This window comes from Dipodomys merriami, unplaced genomic scaffold (genome assembly GCF_024711535.1).
Source record: "Dipodomys merriami isolate MVZ:Mamm:240054 unplaced genomic scaffold, mDipMer1.0.p SCAF_13, whole genome shotgun sequence".
Classification (NCBI taxonomy): Eukaryota; Metazoa; Chordata; class Mammalia; order Rodentia; family Heteromyidae; genus Dipodomys; species Dipodomys merriami.
This window is the reverse complement of record NW_027202604.1, coordinates 9,013,681-9,035,634: the sequence shown is the minus strand read 5'-3', so window position 1 is coordinate 9,035,634 and position 21,954 is coordinate 9,013,681. Positions and strand designations below refer to the sequence as shown.

General features: G+C 37.6%; 1 long non-coding RNA gene across 1 annotated transcript in view; it reads right to left on the bottom strand.

Annotated features, from left to right (window-relative positions):
- LOC138824525 (uncharacterized) overlaps positions 1-21,954 on the bottom strand; it is a 51,721-nt gene that overhangs the window by 14,023 nt on the left and 15,744 nt on the right. The window lies entirely within an intron of this gene.

The window sequence follows — 21,954 nt, the reverse complement described above, 5'->3', positions numbered from 1 at the left end:
TGAGGATTGCAGTTCAAAGCCAGCCCAGAAAGAAAAGTCCATGAGACTCAATTCCAATATTTACTGGCTAATGGTGGAGGTGTGCCTCAAGTAGTTGAATCCAGCCTTGAGCAAAAAAGCCAAGGAAGAGCTCAAAGCCTTGAGTTCAAACTCCAGAACTATTGTATAAATAAATATATACATAAATAAACAAACAAACATATAGAATGGTAGTGTTGTGTTGAGAAACCATTTGAGGTTCAATATTTTGATCCTTGTCCTCGACTATGACTTTCATGTGCAGATGTAGAATTGGTAAGAAAAGTCATGCTATTGTTGGAATCTTACACAATTTATACAGCAGAAGGAAAGGGGACTGATAATTTTTGCAAGGGAGAATCTGTAATCATAGGTCATGAAATCTAAGCTGAAAAGGAGAGGAAGTATTAGGGTAAATGAACTGAAGTTTTATCAGTAATCACTGGATGGATGAATCCGATGCATTACAAGGAAGAAGGCCAGAACAATAGGAAGTTGTAGTCTAAGAGAAAGATGCATTTGCAATTTTGGGGTGGACATAGATGAAGATCTCACCATGAAAAGAAGTGAATCAGAAAGAATGACATTGCCCCATTTGTTAGGAAATGGAAAGACTTGGAAAAAAATAGATTAAGTGAAGTAAGCCAGGCCCAAAGAAGCATAGGTCCCGTGGTTTCCCTTATTTGCAATAACTAGTATATGTCTAGGACAAGCAGAAAAGGTCAGATAAGGTGATCTTAAGTGAAATGAACCCCAAGATAGGGACACAAGTGGTTTTTTTCTTTCTACTATTGTTTCTAACATATTTATAAGTTATCATGTGATTTTTTTTTGTTGCTTTGTATGTCCCTCCCCCACAGTATAGCCCCTGTTTTCACTGTATTTGATGTTGGTATAATTTGAGGAGGAGAAAGGAAAAAACAAATAGTTTAAATAGGGATACAGGTTGACCATTGCAACAATAAGATGTACAAGATGCTATGTCGGAAAAACAAACTTTACAATTTAGGTGGGGGGGGGTAATGTAGTTGAGGGGGTGGGAGGGAAGGGATGGTAGGGGAAAAACAAAGGAGGCAACAATGCTTGATAGGAAATGTGCTCATTACCTTGGTCATGTAACTGTAACCCCTCTGTACAGTATTTTCACAATAAAAAAACATTTTTAAAAAAGAGAAAAAAAAAGTGAAGAAATGGAGAGGCCAAGTTCCCCAAAATGAGGACAGGAAAAAGGAAATGAGGATAATGAGGCCAAAATGTAATGGAAAAAAAAAAAAGAAAGAAAGAAAATGGCTGGGAAGGGATCCATAAATCAAGACCATGGGGAGAAAATGATGGCCTATCCAGAAAAAGAGCCTCAGAGACACCAGGGTAGGAAGAAGGAGAGAAACTTGGTTTAAAAGTAGCACAGCCCAGGGCATGCCAGGTATGTCTCCTCTCAGTCCTGAAGAGCAGATGTGCTAAAAAAAAGGAAAAGAAGCCCATCTTTTTGGGTGAAGTAGACATTTACTGAGGGATATGGGACTCCAGGGAACTTGACTTTCTAAAGCAGGGGTCAATATTTGGAAATAAGAAGAGAGTGGAAAGTTGAACCAGTGTAATTCAGAGTGAACAAGTCAAAGAGAACAAGAATTATGAGGCACGATGGAATTGTTCCTAGTTGTTTCTTTTTATATTTCTTTTCCAACCTCAACTACAAGTATTATTATGTGTCAGAATGTGCAAGGAATGTGTTACATACATCATGTCATTTAAACATCACAAAAATCTGTGAGACAAGTTGTTTCAATGTCCACCTTACAGATGATGACATTGGCACTTAGCAAGACCTCATAATTTGCCCCCCAAAGCAAACAAACTTTAACCTTTGGTTCTACAACGTTTATTAGTCACAGATGAGCTCCTGAATGAGTTGATTACAATCTGAATTTTTGTAAAACAAGCAACAGTTGTCATTCACTGCTAAGGGTTCAACATTTCCTGGAATACTATTATTAGTCCTGTATCAATGCAAAAATAACTTTACCAACTGGGCACCTCCTTAGTCATCTGTTTGGCTGATCCCAATTTTCTTGAAGGATAATTAGTTTTTATTGAAAGGTGTATTTACATAGCACTCTAGGTCAGAGATGATTGAAGCATTTCAGATAATAAGTCACCTCTTTGATTAGCAGGCACAATAAGGTCAGTAGCAAAAGCAAGAGTCTCATCATGGCACTGTGACACCATTCATTTTAAAGCATTGCAATTCCTTACTCATTAGCAGAGTTTTCTTTTTCATGGGATGTATTTCAAATGAGGATATGCTATAAGTAGAAAACAATACATACGGGTTCATTAGTCTTGCTCTTTTAAAGATAAATGCTGTATGTGGGATAAATGCTGTGAGCAAGAAATTATAAGCAGGTTCCCATATGCTAGATATCTATTTCCACAGCTCCTATCATCATGGTTTCTGGGCACTTTGACAGATAGATGAGGCTAATTCAGGCAACACAGTGCAGTCAGAGGACTAGGTGAAAATCCTCTTTCTCTTACTCTTCCTCAAAAACAACAATACATTGCAAATGAAGTAGAATAAAAGACTTCCTAGAATGGAAAACTGAAGAGAAAGGGAGCAAGTTTTAACATTTTGGTTACAAATAATAATGTAGAATGTATCACCCTTTGATCAAGGTGTTTGGGAATCTATCCTAAATAAATAATCCTCAGTGGGGAAAATGTATGCTAATCATCTCAGCATTAGACAGGGGAAAATGCAAAAGCAAACAAGAAAGAAAAGTGTTCAAAAGTAGGAGATAATTTTAAATAATTTATGGTGCATATTTCTCTGAATATCATACACTCTTAAAGTCATATTTATCAAAAAAAACCTATGGAATTGTCTGGAAAAAATCCTTACAATATACTGTTAAATGAAGAAAATAGGCTGAAATGTAATATGCGTCATGTGCTTCAAATTGTGGAAAATACTACAAAGCATAGAAATAAAAACTATGCCTGGGAAGAGTTATTCTGTGACTAGATTAACTTTTCAGTATTTTTCAAATTCCATTATGGAAAATGTCTTGTTGATAAATATAAATAATATTCCCATGGTCTGGTATTTTTAAAGCTGAAAATCCTATCAATTTCACTTCTAAAATCAGTCACTATGCAAGTCAAATAAGTGTATTATTATTTCCTAGCCGTAAAGAATGTCCATGAGTCTACCTACCTTTGAGAACAATAAAGCGTGGAGAGTTTGGTAAATTGTGACAAATGTATACAACCATTTAAATATACCACAGTCAAAGCATGGAGCACGTCCATTACTCTACAATTTTTTTTGGTGCCCCCTCCTCAGACAAATACTCCTATAGTACTAAAATAGACACCTACGAATCGATTTTCTATCATTCTAGATCATCAGCTTCTCCTGTTCTAGTATTGATGAAAGTAGATTCATAATGCTTTGGCTCTTCCATCCAGCATAATGTCCAAGGGCTAATTTGTGCTGTTACATAATGCTAGCATTTTATTCCTTTTTATAGCCATGCATGCATAGTCTACATATTATGTGTGTACTCCATGTCACCTGCTGAGGATTGCTATTTTCCATTTTAGGGCATTATTAATGAATATATGTAAACATGTGTGCTCAAAAGTTTCTGTAGGTATGCGTTTTCATTTATCTTGGGTGAATGCCTCCCAGACACCTTCCACATTGTTCTTCAAAGTGATCCTAACCATAAAGCTTCCAGGAGAAAAAAAAATTCAACTTTAGAATAGGTAAAATCATTCTTTGAGGGCATACAAAAAGTATAAACCACTGGCAAAGGTATTTTGTATGTTAAACTTCATCAAAGTTAAATTTTTATGTTGGTATAGACAGCAGTAAGGGAATAAAAAGGCAAGCAACAGACTAAGAGAAAATATTTACTATATATACACATGTGTGTGTGAAAAGGGACTTATATCTGAACATATAAATAACTTTTTTTCTACAACTCAATGATAAGAATTCAAATACTCAATAAAAACATAGGCAAAAGATTTGAACAGACATTTCTTCAAAGAAGATAAACAGATGGCAAAAAAAGTACATGAATAAATACTCAATATCATTAGTCACCAGGGAAATGCAAATGATTACCATGATAAGATGGCACTATGCTTCTGCTAAAATATCCTAAATCACAAAGAATGATAATAGCCAACATTGGTGAGGGCGTGGAGCAACTGGAACTCTCAGACATTGTGCAATGGTGTAGCTAACAATACACAGGTGTTGTCAGTAAGGAGAGTTTTTCTTTTGCATCAGGGTCCAAGGTCCAATTATTACTCCTGTTTGCTCTCTACTTCAGTATGCCCTCACAGATCACTAATCTCTGCGGCTAAACTATTTATGTAGCATATCTGAGTATCAAATATTCTTTACATCAGGAAAAAATGTTATTGAATTGATTAACTATTTTAGGATATCACCTCAAATTTATTTCCAATTCTTACAGTCAATAAACACTGCATTCCAATTTTGTTCTATTTTAATTTGTCTGATCATTTTAAAGACTATACTGCATTATCTACATATAAATCTTGCAATGCTTTTTTCCCAAAAGTAATAAAAGCCAAAGCAGAAACAATGAGAAAATTTGTAAATGCTCTTTCAATTTGTATATTAATTCCAAAATTCCAAAAGCAAAATTTTCCTCTGACTGGAGTCAAGCCAATGGATCTCTTTAAAAGGTTGCTTGTGTTTAGTGAGATTGAGGCTGGGAATGTGGCTTAGTGGTAGAGTACTTGCCTAGCAGCCTAACATGCATGAAGCCCTGGGTTCAATTTCTCAGTACCACATAAATAGAAAAAGCCAGAATTGACACTGTGGCTCAAGTGGTAGAATGTTAGACTTGAGCAAAAGAAGCTTAGGGACAGTGCCCAGGCCCTGAGCTCAAACCCCAGGAACGGGGGAAGGCCTGGGGGGCGGGGGGGGGGGGGGGGTTAAAGTAAAAATAAAACAAGAGAAACTCCAAATACAGTTTTATTTACTCTAGAACTTTAATTTTGTGTAATCCTCTCACAATCTGTAAGATAGCTCAGTAAGTCAGGCCATGAATGGCTCACTCCTGTAATCCTAGCTACTCAGGAGGCTGAGATCTGAAGAACATGGTTCAAAGCCAGAGATCTGCGGAACGTGGTTCAAAGTGAGCTCGGGCAAAAAAGTCCATGACAATCTTATCTCTAACCACTAAAAAACACAGAAGGAGAGCTGTGGTTCTGGTGATAGAGCACTAGCCTTGGGCAAAAGAGCCAGGGACAGTGGCCAGGCCCCAAGTTCAAGCCCCAAGACAAATAAATAAATAAATATATATATATATATATATATATACATATATATAGTGAGAGAGAGAGAGAGTGAGAGAGAGAGAGAGAGAGAGAGAGGAGGGGGGAACGTTCTAAAGTCTCTTTGAAAGGCAAAAAGTCTTACTCCTGAGTTCTACCAATTGTACTTTCTATAAGCCTATTGGCTCTTTTTTTAATGTAATTTTTTCCCAAAACAAAATTCAGATATTTTAGATGCAACTGAGAGAAAAACAATCTGATCTACATTGCTTATAAATCAGAGTATAAAATTTCTCCACTGGTATTTTTTTATGTAGAAAACAAAACAGAATTTTTTAATCCAATTTTTCCTTGATCCTAAGATATATTTAGAGGAGCTATAACCATACCAAACATTCTTTTCACCCCACAGCAGAAGTAGGTTTAAGGATGTACTACTTGGTTTCACATATATCTAATGCCTTGCTAATTATTCTGAGTTAGAAAATCTCATATCTTCTATCTTTTTTCTTAAACTTTTCTGTGGATTCTGCCCTGCATCAACTTGTTGCCCCCTTTTCTTTACCTGAATCTATGGACTCTGTTTTCCTTTCCACTTCTTCCTAAATTTCTTTAAAATGTAGACATGCACAGATTAAATCAGATGGCAGAATTATTCATGGTACAGCCTGTACCTTCTTAGAGAAACATATTTAATTAATTAAAGGAAATAATAGCATTCTGCATGAAAAAAAAACTAAAAATGCAAGATCAAAAGTCCAGCTAAACTCTTCAAGCCATTATGAATGACCTCTAAACCACAAACAATGCTAAAGTTCTTGGGAAAACTTTGCTGAACTGGCACTCACAATGCATATTAACTCAGAAGCCCAACTCTGCCAAAAATGTAAACGAGTCACTGTTTATAAATGTGAAAAGAAAATTAGCACATGAGCAAAAGTGGGGTGGGGGTGGGGAATCCCACATCTTTGGTGCTAATCTCACTGTGAACTTCACTACAATGATTAAATTGTGTTTGTTAGTTTGTGCGATGGGCAGAGGGAAATGTACACCTGGAATGAATGGCTCAGATGTCTATCATTGCAGCTGGAGCTGTGTCAGGTATAACTATGTGCACTGTTGGTGAGTCCTGATTTACAAAGTTCCTTAAAGCCATTACAAAAGAAGCAAGGCATGCAAACATCCTCAACTCTGACTACATAGTAGATTCATTACTGTGTTATAAACAACAACAACAACAACAAATTTAAAGCTACTCTAGTGCCCAATTCCATGTGTCCACTGAATTAAAAACCTGCGGTAGACAGAGTTGGGATGTTAAATTTCGTAATAATGCCTAGTAATTCTGATATACACTTAGATAGAAAGACAAACCCTAGCTTAAAACACATGCTAGAGGCTATTTCCAATCCAGCTTCTAAGATAATAAGAAAGTAAATACAGAATTGAGGGCCCCACAGTCATTTCCAGTTCACCAAAAAGCCGAAGAGAAACTGCAAATGCAAGCTACAACAGTACATTCTTGGTGGGATGGTTGGTTGGTATTAGTCTAGAGTTATATAAGCTCAGTATTATATCATGAAGAGAGATTACTTTATCTGATAAACAGGAAAATGAGGAAATGAATTATTACATGACTAAACATTTTCAGTAGTCTTCGCTCTTCAATCATAGACTCTATGTGGAGAAAATAACAAACAACACAACCTATGGTAAATCTACACATAATCCACTCTCCTTGTGGAAATAACCGTCCAATTTTGTATTGGGAAAGTTTCTCCCTCAAGGTTAACCTGACCTTAACATCTGGCACTGCCATGAGTTTCTGTCCTGAGCCAAAACAATGGAAATATCTCAGCCAGAATACCTGGTTCAAGTCTATGAAAATGAACCTTATCAGGTCAACAGATTAATCAAAAGCAATCTCAACTCTTCTCTACAGAAAATGATGAAAAGGATTCTTGTACCCCAAGAGCCCATCATAAGAGAAACTATTAAGTCAGTACACAGGAAAGCAGAGAACAAGAGAAAAAGAAGGCTCAAATACTGGTCTACTGTTCCTGATTGTCAGTTATGCAACTGAATAAACTTAATTGTGTCAAATCTGTTGACTCATTCATTCATTTTTGTGAAAGTAAATTTGAATGGGGATCCTATTACCAGCAGCCAAATAATCTAAGAAAGCAAAATGTTTGTGTTAGTGAAATTGTCAGTACTAAGAAGACATCTACAGATACTTCACTATTCTCTCTAAAATACTCATTACTATTTTTTTTTAATTTAGTCTTTCACCTCCCAGAACCAGAGAAATGTCTAGTCAATCACTCCATTCATCAATAAGTATTTAATGAGCCCATCCGGGCCACCAGAAAAGAACGTAAAAATAGGTAGAAGGCTTCAGCTTTCAATTAACTTACCATCTTGTTAAAGAGACAAAGCAAAGTATTAGAAATAAATTAGGGAAGAAAAGCCACATGGATTTCAATGGAATAACATAATAACTAGTTTTTGTTTTGTTTTGTTTTGTTTTTTAACCAGTACTGGGACTTAAACTGAGAGCCTTACATTTGCTCAGCTTCTTTTGCTCATGGCTGGGGCTCTACCACATGTGCCATATCCAGCTTTTGGCTGGTTAATTGGAAGCAGAGTCTCATGGATTTTTCTGCCCAGGTTAGCTTCAAGCTGTGATCCTCTGGATTTCAGTCCCCTAAATAGCTAAGATTACAGAAATTAACCCTCTTTTATTTCAGTATTGGGGCTTGAATTCAGAGCCCTGTGCCTCTCACTTAGCATTTTCACTCAAGGCTAGCCCTCTACACTTGAACCACACCTCCAATTCTGGCTCTCTGCTGTTAATCTTAGATAAGAGTCTCATAGACTTGTACGCCCAACTAGCTTTGAACCTCAATCCTAAAAATTCAGCCCTCTGAGTAGCCAGGATTACAGGCTTGAGCCTCTAGTGGCCAGCCCACACATTCTTTAGTTGAGCCAAATATTGCGGAAAGATCCTAAGAAGGAAATAGTGGAATCACTATCCTCAGAGAACATGCAGTTAGAAGATTAAAAAAATATATATATATATATATATATGCAATATATATATGCTGAGGGAATTTTAAGTGCATAACAAAGAAACATACTATAACATGATGGTAAAAATGATACCTTAATATAATCTTACAGTATAACATGAAATTAATATATTCTAAAAGTTCAAGTCTAGAACCTTCAGCCTCAGAGGCTCATGCTTACACTCAATCTCTAGATTTGTGAGGTGTGGTCTTCTCCTAACTCTACCACAGATCTAATGACTTCTCTGTTGAAATATGACATCAAAGAAGGAAGGAAAGGAAGGAAGGAAGGAAGGAAGGAAGGAAGGAAGGAAGGAAGGAAGGAAGGAAGGAAGGAAGGAAGGAAAGATCTCTCCATCACTCCAATTTTCTTTCAGTCTTTAACTTTTCATCAGTCTCCACTTCACTGAACATACAGAATATCTCAGTAACCCAATCACAAAATAAAAAATATCCAAGCATTTCTCTAATGTCTACTTTATTGAACTTCCATAATTTTCCCTTTGAATTCTTACTAAGCTTTCTCTTAATGTCTGGGTATTAAGAGAGCAGAGGCACTGAAATAAAAATTACATAATTTTGGTTATTTTAGTTGGCATTTGCCAGGCACCTGTATTTACTTAGGAAGCTAAGATCTGAAGTTCAAAGTCATCCTGGGCAGCAGAAAAGTCTGTAAGACTCAGACTACCAATTAACACCAGAAGCAGAGCTGTGGCTCAAGTAGTAGAGTGCTAACTTTTAGCAAAATGCTCAGAGACAGCACTCAGGCCAACATACATACAGACACACACACACACACACACACACACACACACACACACACACACACACACACAAATAGATGTTTAATTCAGTGATGCAATAATAACAGTAAAATATTAGCCAGCATGATGCCCATCATGCAAAAGGTACACTTGCGAGATCTTTTACAGTGTTTTTTGTTTCCTCTTTGCTCCATTATCTAGATTGTTCCCATCTAAGTGGGAACCGTGACAAAAGGCTGGAACAACAACCTTTTGAATGCAGAAGCTTAAACAATAAGGCAGAAGAGTAGAAATATGTCAGAACATAGTAAATAATTCAGGATGAAGCACCATGAGGAAGCACACAGTTTTTCCTAAGTCCAACTGCCAATTTAGAAAGCTGTAGTCCCTAAATGTACATGAAGGTAGGAACAACAATGGTAATTCAGTGCAAACTTAGACCCTGATAATGTCCCAAAGGGAGTGGCATTGTCCATGTTTCCAGGTCAAGTCCAATGCATAGGCCAAAAAGAAGTTTGTGGGCTGTCAGCTGACCCAAACAAAATAAAACCTAAAAGAAGAAACTTACTGAGTCCATTCAAGCAAATAGAGCCTTAGATGGTATCAGAATTTCCCACTGAGAAACACAGAAGGAAGGAGAAGATGGTTCATGCCCTGCTCAGAGATAGCAGGAAACCCACTGGACCAGAAGTTATTTGCATATCAGAAGAAGGCATTTCTCCATGGTGACCACAGTGGCCCAACAGCCTTGATGATTGAGGCAAAGCAAGGGATGTTGTCAAAGATGCCTGTATATAAAGGAAGCCAGTCCTTGAAAGAGGTGGAGTGGGTGGGGTGAAGGTTAAAGGGATAGGTAAATGAAGAGAAGGGAGTGAGGAGAATGCAGTTAAGAATCGAGTGTATGTTCTATTAAGAAGACTGAGGGAAAGGTGGGAAAGGAAGGGACGGGTGAGAATGTTGAAAGGGGTGACATTGATCAAGACGCGTTGTGTTCTTAACCTGCTTTGTTAAATGGCAACTTCTTTGTACAACTGCTTAAAAGATCATAAAAAGGCAGGCGGATGGCATTGAGGAACAGAATTTGTCTATCCCCCCTCAATTCTGCCCAGGTAGAGGAATCAATAATACAAGATCTTAACATTAAATAATGAAAAAGGCAGATGAGGAAATCTGATAGGCTCTATAAATTTTTTTTAAACAGACATCTTTAAGTCATCCAACCCATTATCCTGCTGAATAATAATGTTCAAGTGACTGCTTCTAATGCAGACACCTCCTTCATATTGAGGATCACACATTTCCATGAGTCATCTCTTCCTCAAGGAAGTTGATCGAAATTTTGCCACTTACACAGTGGATTAACAGTCATCACACCATCTTGGGTTGATAAAAGCTGGGTCACTGCACTTCACCCTCTTGGAAACAGACACAGGACTGAAACAGTTAGAAGCCAAAGACATCAAAGGCGTCTGTCTCTTCAACAATACATGCTTTTTTTTTTTCTCCATTCCTAGAGTGATGAGTGGCGCTCAAGACCAGATCAGAGTAAACCTCTGAGCTTTCATGTTGGGACTAAATTTAAAGGTAATCATAATGTTGCTCATTGAATACCTCCACACTTGTGAATCACATACATTATATTTATGCTACTTTTCTTTTTTGGTGCTGATCCTGGAGCTTCAACTCAGCGCCTGGGAGCTGTTCCTGAGCTTTTAGTGTGCAAGGCTAATGCACTACCATTTAAGCCACAGCTCCACTTCTAGCTTTTTTTGGTGCATAATTGGAGATAAGAGTCCCATAGACTTTCCTGGCCAGGCTTGTTTCAAATTGTGATCCTCACACCTCAGACTCCTGAGTAGCTAAAATTACAGGCATAAGCAACTAGAGCCCAGCTGTAGTATGCTACTTAAAATGTCTCTCCAAGGTCTAATCTTTCTACCATCAACAAAAGCTGTTGGATAGGGATTTTGTCAGCTTCAATGGATACTTCTCAATTCTGTTAGAGCTCTCTTCTACATTATACATTCTTTTTGTTTATTGGTGGTAATAGAGGCTGAACTCAGGGACTTATGACTGCTAAGCAGGCATTCTACCACTTGATTAATGCCTGTAGCTCTTTGTGCCTTACTTTTCAGATAGGGTCTACTGTTTTTTGCCGAGGTCAGGTCTCAGATAGCATTCCTTCTGTCTATACCTCCATCATAGCTGGATTAAAATTACTTATGTGCATCTCCCCACTCAGCCCTGTATTAGCATTCTTGCCAGTTATTCTTTTTATTTGTGGGGGAGAGGAGATGGCATAGGGGCTTGAATTCAGGCCTCCTGCTCTTGTTGAGCTTTTCCACTCAAGGCTGGAATTCTACCTCTTGAACCACACCTCTACTTCTGGCTCGGTTAATTGGAGATGTGAGTCTCATAGATTTGTCTACCTCAGTTGGCTGCAAACCATGATCCTCAGAGCTCAGCCACCTGAGTAGCTAGGTTTTACAGGTAGGTTTTACATCTTATACTTACTCCCTTTAAACTTCTCTTTACACTTTGCTCCTTGACTTAAAATATTTGTTTTTTTAAACAATTTTTATTATCTCTAAGCAGTTGTTCAGAGGAGTTTCTATTTTACAAAGCAGTACACAAGTGTACACAGTGCACCTTGATCGATGTCACCCCCGTCAACATTTTTATCCATCCCTCCCATCCTGCCTCATCCCTCACTTTTCTTAATTTTGTAAGCTATGTACTGAAGTCATGATTGAATTCTCCTCCCTTCTCCCCTTTATTCATCTGTCCCTCTCCCCATGAGCCAAGTACCTGTTTCCTGGTGTTCATATTGTTGAACTTTCTAAGGAATTACACTGTTTTGAGTAATCCCTTGAATCCACAAGCCTTGAGTTAATACATTTGTATAAACACTGGCATACTACCTCGTTTATTTACGGACTAGTCTGTAAGCTAATTCTGGCTCCCACAGATGAGAGAGGGCTTGCAGGCCTTGTCTCTCTAGGCCTGACTTACTTCACTCACCATAATAAAACATTTGGTTTGAAGTCAATAAATAGATGTGCTGTGAGAAAACTCTGAAAGACACTAGAAAGTCTATTCCAGAGGTAGGGGGAGAAACCCATAGATTATTTAGATAACTTTCCGATTATGGCAAATGATAGGATCAGAATAGCACAGAGTATCATAATCTATGATAGGATGATTTTAAAAGGCTGCTTTTATTTAGAGTCAGGAAAGACTCTGAAGACCTGTCTTGTGACCTGAGACTGGAAAGATGGGAATGAATCAGGCTTGCAAAGGTCTAGGGAAAAGGGAAACTGCAAATGCTCAGAGAAATGATCATCTTGCTCCAGGTAAGAGTGGCGTGGCTGAGTGACTAAGTCAGCCCCAAGGCGACTGGAGATGTAGGTAGGAGGCTCAGCCCTTACTAGGCCTTATAAGCCAATTACTACTTTCCTGTTCTCTTCTCTTTCTGATCATTCTTCCTTCATCCCCTTCATGAACTTTTCCTGCCTTAACCCACTCTTAAATACCTGTGTTTTCTGGAGTTTAGTCTTGTCTCAGTCATCTATTTTCTAGGCTTTTCCGTGCTTTTTTAGCACTTCGCAAACATTTGCTAAAAATTCCAAAATCATCACGTCCAGTAATACTATTCATTAATTGGAGCCCATAAGCCCCATTGATGGCTGAGAACCATCTGAGTGTCAGTCAATACTGGAGATTTGTCTATGCTGCATGTCTATAGAACCTACCACCAGGTAAATAGAAGTAGAAAAATCAACCTATGTGGCAGTTATGTCTAGAGTCAACACATAAGAGTTGTGTATCCAGCCGGATGTTAGTAGCCTGTGGCTCATGTCTGTAATCCTAGCTACTCAGGAGGCTGAGATCTGAGGACTACAATTTGAAGCCAGCTCAGGCAGAAAAGCTCCTGACACTCTTAATGACAAAATAAAGCCAGAAGTGGAGCTGTAACTCAAGTGGTAGAGTATAAGCTTTGCAGTAAAAATGCTCAGGGGTAGTGCCTAAGACTAGAGTTCAAGCTCCAGGATTGGCAGAAAAAAAAATTAAAAATAAATTTAAAAAGAAGAGCTATATATCCAGCATGGTAGCACAGTTATGTGTTAGATTAGCCTCGGTGAAACCAATGATGAAAGATGTTTCCTATCACACAAGCATTCTCCTCTATGGTACTTTGCTCATGGCAGGGTAGTCATCATCTTCCATATCTCCTAGCTTGATTTGAGGTCTAGCTTCCAATTACTAAAAGAACATCCAGGCACACAATATGTCTAGTGGGAAACTCATGCAGTGATGAAAGTAATACACTTTTTTTATTCCTCCCCCAAAGAGATGTTTAGTTTACACACATGAAAATGTTTACACTGGAAAAAATTTTAATGTTGAATAGTCCTATAATAACTATAAGTAATTTGAAAAGCCTACTGCTGGATATTTGTAGCTATTGTATGAGGGCTAGTGCAGTGTGGGTCTTAAGCCCCACTAACTCTGAACTTCTTTAGGTTTACATATGCAACTTCCTCTGGAAGATGAAAAAGCAACAAACAGTTGGTACCAATGGCTCACATCTATAATCTTACTGACTTAGGGGGTTAAAATTGGGAGGATCGCAGTTCTTTCAGCCAAGACAGAGAAGTCTGAGACCAGCTGGACTCAATGGCACTCAATTGTCATCTCAGCAATGACATTTGACAGCCTAAAATAGGTGTGGTCCAGGTGTAGGCACCAGGACAGAAAACAGGATGCTATCTCAGACATAACCAGTGTCAAAAGAGCTGGCAGCTCCGTATGAGAGTGCCTGTTTAGCAAATGCACAGCCAAGAATTCAAACCCTAGTAGCACCAACAAACAAAAAAACCTCAACAAACATGAAACTGAGCTCATAGCTCTCCTCCACAAACCTAACCTAGAGATGATTAGTGAATGTCTCCATGTGAACATAATCTCATGTCTTCTGTGTGAAAATTGTCTCTCTTCATATTACCTTCTTTTCATCAGAATAAAGGACATGAAAGTTGGAGATACTAGCTTATGTTAATGTAGATTCTATACCTCTACTCCTTAGCCCAAAAGTGCATTTTCATCAGTATAAAAACAAATGAACCCAAAGAGAATGAAGAACCAAAGTGAACTTCAAGCTTGTTCATTTTAAAATCAGCTTTGTTAATATATAATTAACACATACTAATATGTAGCTGTTTTGGGTACACATTTCTGAATTTTGGTTAATTTATTAACCCAGGCAACCACTAGATACCTCAAGCCCTTGGCAGCAGTTGGTATTTGTCATTCTTTTTATTCATGTTAATTTTCTTTATAGATTTCATGGTAGGCTAGTTTTTTTCTTTAATATTAAGTTGTTTTAATTTTATTACCATTAAGTAGTTGTATCAACTCAACATGCCAATTTATGAATACAGTGTATCTCTTTTTTGTTTTTTTGGTCAGTCACAGAGCTTGAACTCAAGGCAAGAGCACTGTCCCTGAGCTTTTTCACCCAGGCTAGCACTCTATCACTTTGAGCTATAGCACGACTTCCAGTTTTCTGGTGATTAATTAAAGATATGAGTCTCACGGACTTTCCTGCCCAGGCTGGCATCAAACTGCACTCCTCATATCTCAGCCTCCTGAGTAGCTAGGATTACAAGTATGAGCCACTAGCGCCCGGCTCAGATATACTTTTATTCTTTTACTTTTCCTCACGTTTTTCCAACAAAACAGATTTGCCTCTAAATAAAAAGTAACAGTGAAGGAATAAAGCTATATAGTTTATAGTTGAGTAAAAGGTTCTCCGGTCCTCAGACCTCCAGTAACATTTCTGCTTTTATGAAGAACTTGAAAATAAGAAAATTCCCTCCTATCCTGGCCAAGGAAATAACATCTCTCACATTTCTCCCTTCCCATTTTTCCCTTCCTGAGTCGTTCTTCTTCTTCCTTACTTCAGCCCTTCCCATCCATTCTAAACAGAGTATCCGGACAATCTTGATAAAACCCTGGTAAATCTTGGCCAGTGTATCTCGATTAATGTTGAATACAGTCATCATATTCAATGTACATATGTGAAAATGGAACCAGGCAATTTGATGGAATGGGTGGGATTGGGGGAGAATTAGAATAGAGGCAGACTAGCTTTTGATAATTGGGACAAAGTTAGGAGAGTACTTAAGCCTACTAGAGTAACCAGAATTGATTGTCAAATGTAGGCCCCTAGCTCAATAAACTCCGTAAGTGAGCCTGTGGCCAACACTTTGTGATCCTCGAGGGCTAAAAGGGGCAACTGAACCATACTGGACTCTAGGATTCAAGGAAAAAGGGTACCATCAGAGATCATAAGTGGACCACTAGCTACAGTAGGGAGTACCAGCATCAAATATGGAAGAAAGTGTAAAGTCCGCTCCTGGATGGCTAGCAGACTCCACCCTCCTCACAGCAAAGTCTCCACCCAGTACATGCATTACCTAGGCAACTGGGACACCTGGAAGAGGTCACATCTGCATCGGCTGAGGTCACATCTGAATTTGATGTGCCACACCTTTCTCCGCCCATACCCTACATAAGGCCTAGCCCAGGCCCAGACACCCTCTCTCTCGCTGCTCTTTTCTAGCTCTCTCTGCTCTCTGCTCTTTTCTAGCTCTTTTCTCTCTCTTTCCTCTCTCTCTTTCCTCTCTCTTTCTCAGCTCTCTCTCTTTCCTAGGCCTTTCCCAGCCACGTGGAGTGCCAACCTTGCCTGGTCCCAGCAGGTCTACCTGAATACCACATGAGTGCTGCTGTTCTTACTCGGCTACCTCTCTCTCTGCTCTTGTCTAGCTCTTCTCTCTTTCCCAGCTCTCTCTCTTTCCCAGGCCTTTCCCAGCCACGTGGAGTGCCAACCTTGCCTGGTCCCAGCAGGTCTACTGAATAAACCTACCCCTTACCTGAATACCACGTGCGTGCTGGTGCTGTTCTTACTCGGCTACCTCTTTTTAAAAACCTAACAGAAAGAAACCAGATTCATGACACAGAAAGGATGTAGGTTCAAGAGATCACCGAGAACTGAAAGGCTCCTCTGGGCAGAGGCCATGCCCTCAAAGAACCTGGATAAAATCTTGCTGAGCAAGACAAGGTATGAAGATGTTTTCTTTAAACTGATAGAGCCAAATCCTAAATCAACAACATATACCCTGAAGTAACTGAGTTTAGGAACAGCAAAAATTAAGCTGGTGTCCAAACAGTAAGGAAAAAGAACAGAATTAAGGTAAGATTTTTTTGTTGTTGTTTTCAGTTTGTTTGTTTTCATTTTAGATTTGCTAAAAATAAATTTTATTTCTGACTGATTTGATTTTCTGTGTAAAAATTCCCACAACACTTTATCTACCAGTACCTACAGCCTGTATCTACTGACATATTTCTATTCAGCTGTGTGGGGTTGATTATCATACATATTTTGGAGATAGTAGTATAAATTTGAAATGTATAATCAAATCATTTGTTCCAATTAGGATTTGAAAACAACAATTTGATTATAGTTTTGTTGTTATTTAGAAAGTAGCCTTCTTTAATGGAAATGTTATTATATACATAATAAACATAGGCCTGGAATTTATAGGTAAAAAACATAAATCTGTAAATACTTTTTTTTTTTGGGTGTGGGGTCTGAACTCTGGACTTGGGCACTATCCCTCAGCTCTTCAGCTCAAGGCGAGTGCTCTACCACTTGAGCTACAGCACCACTTCCAGTTTTCTAGTGGTTTATTGGAGATAAGAGTCTCACTGACTTTTCCTGCCCAGGCTGGCTTTGAACCGTGATCCTTAGATGATCTCAACCTCCTGAGTAGCTAGGATTACAGGTGTGAGCCACCGGCGCCCAGCTGTAAATACTTTTAAATGTTAATGACTAAATATGAAATGAGAGATATTTAAGTACATGCACATTATATATAAAATTTATTAAATATAATAAATGTGTATATGCACATATATCATTTATATATTATTTTTATTAATGTATGTTATATTATAATTTATATTATAGAAATAAGTGATTAATTTTATATAAATAATGATATATAATTAAATAAATGATATATAATGTATTACATATATATATATATATACAAAGTTTCCATGAATATGGAATTGTTTTTATAAGTTAGGATTAGTTTGCTTTTTATCATGTTTTGTTTTTTGTTTTTTGAAAATTTTGCCAGTTTTCGGGCTCTATCTCTGAGCTCCTTTTGCTCAAGGCTAGTGCTCCTCCACTTGAACAACAGTGTCACTTCTGGCTTTTGTTTTCAGAGTAGTTTATTAGAGATGAGTCTCATGGATTTTCCTGCCCAGACTGGCTTTGAATCAAGATCCTCATATCTCAACCTCCTGAGTAGCTAGGTATATAGGTAGGTATATAGGTAGCTAGGTATATAGCTAGGTATATAGGTATAGATGCACCACTGGCATCTGGCAATATTTTGGGTTTTTTTTAATGAACTGGCCAATACATAATCCTAGCTGTTCAGGTTCCCATTTAATTTAATACACATTATTAATTCATTAGCAATCAACTCATGGTCAGCAGTACTGTAACTATTGTCTAGGAGTTACCTTAGAAGAAAGTTATCAGGGGCTTCCTCTGCTCAAAAACACTACACAGTACCTCAATGCTTCTGCCCTACACTTGAGGTCTTTACAAAGACAAGCCACAGAAAGCACAAAATTCAAACCAAAAAGAAGGACAGTAGGAAGAACTTTTGCAGTAAGAGAACAGAAACAAAGGGGCAGAGGCCTGACTTGTTTCACCTCAGCAGAGAACACATGTCCAGTGGCAGAAAACCAGGTGACTTTGGATGGCTGCAAATGCTGATTTTTTTTTTTAGTTGCAATAAATTTTAGCAAGAAGGTAAATCTGCAAATGAGAATCAACTCTGAGTGTGTGTGTGTGTGTGTGTGTGTGTGTGTGTGTGTGTGTGTGTAAACACAAGTATGATTTTCTTCTTGGAAAGTTCACTCATATAAATACTCAACAGAAAATTTTTGATCTAACGTTAGTGGATCACAGAAATCTAAATAATTATTTAATATTAGACATCCTTTAAACTCTATAAGATACTTGGCATATGTGATACCTGCATTTTGAAGCAAAAATTACATCCAAAAACTAATATACCAGAATAAAGAAACCAATGATTAATTGCCATTTGTCCTATTTGTCAGACTGAGGAATCTTATTGGTTGAAGTTGTATACTTGTGGCTCTTTCTTTTTTTAAGAAGTTTTTTATTGTGAAAATACTGTACAGAGGGGTTACAGTTATACCAGCAAGGTACACAGCTTATCAAGCATTGTTGCCTCTTCTTTTGTTTTAACCCTACTATCCCTTCCCTCCCACCTCCACAACCACACCCCTCCTCCCCGCCTAAATTGTAAAGTTCGTTTTCTGGGTCAACCTGTATCCCTATTTAAACATTTTATTTTTTCCCTTCCCCTCCCCAAATTATACCAACATCAAATACAGTGAAAACAGGGGTTATACCATGGGGGAGGAACATACAAATCAACAAAAAATCACATGGTACCTTATAAATACATTAGAAACAATAGCAAGAAAGAAAAAAACCACTGTGTCCCTATCTTGGGGTTCATTTCACTTACCTTCATCTTATCTGGTCATATGTACATAGCTTTTGACCTTTTCTACTTGTCCCAGACATATCCTATTTATTGCAAATAAGGGAAACCATGGGACCTATGTTTCTTTGGGCCTGGCTTACTTCACTTAATATAACCTTTTCCAAGTCTTTCCATTTCCTAACAAAAGGGGCAATGTCATTCTTCCAAAAACCCAGAAATGAACCCACAGACCGATAGCCACCTAATTGTGGATAAGGGAGCTAAAAAAATAGAATGGAAGAAACACAGCCTCTTCAATAAATGGTGCTGGCAAAATTGGTTAATCACCTGTAGAAAACTCAAGCTAGATCCTTATATATCACCCTGCACCAGAATCAACTCCAAATGGATCAAAGACCTCGGAGTCAAAGCAGACACTCTGAAAACATTACAGGATGAAATAGGAAAAACCCTAGGTCTCCTTGGCACAGGGCGAAATTTTCTTAATAGAGACCCAGAAACACAACAAATCAAAGAAAAGTTGGACAAATGGGATTGCATGAAATTGCAGAGCTTCTGCATGGCAAAGGACATAGCTAGCAAGATCAATAGAAAGCCCACAGATTGGGAGAAGATCTTCACTAGCCATACAACTGACAAGGGTCTCATATCTAAAATATATTTGGAACTCAAAAAATTAAATCTCCCAACAATAAATCCTCAAAGAAACAATTGCCCAATAAACAAGTGGGCGAAAGACTTAAAGAGAAAGAAAAAACCACCTGTATCCTTATCTTGGGTGGTTTTTTCTTTCTTGCTATTGTTTCTAATGTATTTATAAAGTACCATGTGATTTTTTTGTTGCTTTGTATGTCCCTCCCCACTGTATAACCCCTGTTTTCACTGTATTTGATGTTGGTATAATTTGGGGAGGGGAAGGGAAAAAACAGACTGTTTAAATAGGAATACAGTTGACCCAGTGCAGCAATGAGATATACAAGACGCCATGTCGAAAAACAAACTGATGGTAGGGGAAAAACAAAGGAGGAGGCAACAATACTTGATAACAAGTGTACTCATTACCTTACCTTGCTCATGTAACTGAACCCCTCTGTACAGTATTTTCACAATAAAAAAAAAACTTATTTAAAAAAAAGACTTAAAGAGAAACTTCTCTGAAGAGGAAATAAGAATGGCCAATAGACACATGAAGAAATGCTCAACCTCCCTAGCCATAAAAGAAATGCAAATCAAAACAACACTGAGATACCACCTCACCCCAGTTAGAATGGCTAGAATCAAGAACTCTAATAACACAGATGTTGGAGGGGATGTGACCAGAAGGGAACCCTACTGCATTGTTGGTGGGAGTGTAAACTTGTTCAACCACTTTGGAAAGTAGTATGGAGGTTCCTCAAAAGACTCCACATAGAGTTCCCTATGACCCAGCATTTACCCAAATGATCACAAACAAGACCATACTAAAGCTACCAGCACAACTATGTTTATTGCAGCATTATTTACCATAGCTAAGATATGGAACCAACCCAGATGATGCCCCTCAGTAGATGAATGGATCAAGAAAGGTAGTATACATATACAGTGGCTGTTTCTTAAAGAACCTCAGGGCTGATGTTTATAAGATTCTTTGTGAGATTATCTGTAATTATTTACCCTTTCATTCTCTAACCCTCCCAAAACTCTTTCTAGAAAAAGCCAATACTATACATTCCACATTTTCAATAAACTCTTAGAAGTATATACCAAATGTAAAACACTTACTGTAATTTTAATATTTTTCAGCTCAGAGATGATGATGAATAATTGTCATTGTTATGCACTTATTTTTAAAAATCATTTAGGAAATGATAACTGAGTTATTATTACAACTCACCTCATGATCATGTTCTGTGTAGGAATCTATCATCTACTTAAATGCCAGCCAGCCAGATCTCTGCTAGGCCTCAAACCTACAGGTTCTTAATGTTTCTCTTCTGTTATCTTCTTCTTTGTTATACAGATCTTTTTTTTTTTTTTTTTTTTTTTTTTTGCTGTTGCTGTTGCTGTTGCTGGTGATGGTGTTGGTGTTTGTGTACGAGGGTTTAAACTTAGATCCTGGATGTTATCTGTAGCATTGTCACTCTAGGCTGGTGCTTGAACAGCAGCACTTTCACTTCTGGCTTTGAACCACACTCCTTGGATCTCAGCATTCTGAGTACCTGAGATTACAGGCATGAGACCCAAATATCTGGCTTTAGATCAGGTTTTTGTTCAAAAGTTCAAAAGTGAGTCCCATAGACGTCTGATCTAGTTCAGATATAACCAGCCAGCAACTAAAATACCTGGAAAGACAAAACTCAATTTTTCCTAATTATAAAATTAATGAATATTATTGCTATAAAACACAATAAACTCCAAGGACAAACAGTGACAGGAAGTAATAGAAATCACTGTTAACCTAGCATGCACATCTTCTTCATGATGGGTGTATTTTCTCTCTTGCACATATTTTTTGATAGTTCCAAATGATAATTTATATACTTCCTTGACTCTTCCACTATCCTATAATTTAAATTATTTATGAACATGATGTCCTGTTTCTTAATGACTTCATAATCTAATTAATCATTCCACAATATTAGACAAATGGATTCTTTACAATTCAGTAACATTAGAAAAGGCTTCACTAACGTTCCAAGGAAAATCTTACTCATTTTTTTGCCAAGGTTGAATATGACCTGTTATTTTTGACTTGTAAACAATATAGTCTATTTGGAACAGTCCATTTCATAATCAATTATATATTTTCTATCATGATGACTAAAAATGTGGAGTTATTATTACTTAAAGCTTGTGAAGTAAGATCAACATTTTCAAATGTAAGCATATTTACCTTATAATTTTAATCACGGCAACTATTCTTCACCAGTTAATATTTATTGAGCTTCCTACTCACCCCAGAGAGCATGACACTGAACTAATTTGCTTTGTATTTGCAGAAAATGGCTATTAACAAGTCAAGAAAAAAATTTATTTGAAAGAAAATTGTAAACCCGCTGCTAATCAGTAAAAGAATTGCTCAGGGCAGCAACTTACAGATAACTGGTCAAAGAATGGCATAAAATTTGGATTAAAAAAAGGGAGTGTAAACTGTGGTGTTGAAAATAAATAGTTGTAGGT